Below are 859 nucleotides of genomic sequence, written 5' to 3'. Positions count from 1 at the left end.
ATGAGACTAAAACATTTGAAGGCCATCTCACATTGCACTCACCCACGAATTTTTTTGAGAACAATGAAAGAGGACTCAAATAGAATCCCAAGCCACCCACTTGCCATGAATTTATTGATATTTATATTAGTTTGTCTCTCCATGAAATTGCATACTTGTATAACTAATAGATTGATATTTTTTCATAAATTAGAGGTGAAATGAGTTATAGATCTGTTCGTTTCCTCAACCAAAAAAAAAGTAATACATTTTTCTTTCTTAATTATCGCCTATGAAATTGTGTTAACTACAAGGTATCTAGGTTACTATAGTCAAGGGACTGACTCCACTATCAAAATTCTCACTTCCTGCATTTTTTTCTTTTATCTCTTTTAGTGTTTCCTTTTGTGCATTTGAGCATCCATATAAACAATAATTTTATGCAACTCTTGTCTAAGTGGAATGTTTACGGAAGTAGCCAAGTCGTGAATGTTCGCGGGAAAAATTGCACTCATTGATTCCATTGATTCCTTTGTTAACAGTTTATCAGTTACAAAGATCCGGTCTTTTTATAAGATCCGGTTACAATGAGATCAAAGAAAAAATAAAAATTACAACTTTCCTTGAACAAATCACAAGATCCTGTTTTGCGGTCTCTTGCTTGTGTGGGTTCTTCGCCTGCGCCGGGGTTAATCAGTGGACCACTACGCGATCTTGATCCTGTCGGATCTACACGTTATGACGGGTGCTATTTCACGAAGGAAATAACAGCCGGGGGTACTATTTCGCTAAGGAAATAATAGCCTTTAGTAATCGAAATCGACCAAGCGAAATCGATACTCTTCTCGGGATCAAAAACCAAGTTTTGATCCGGAGGATA

This window comes from Asparagus officinalis, chromosome 6 (genome assembly GCF_001876935.1).
Source record: "Asparagus officinalis chromosome 6, Aspof.V1, whole genome shotgun sequence".
Taxonomy (NCBI): Eukaryota; Viridiplantae; Streptophyta; class Magnoliopsida; order Asparagales; family Asparagaceae; genus Asparagus; species Asparagus officinalis.
Note: the sequence above shows the minus strand (reverse complement) of the source record.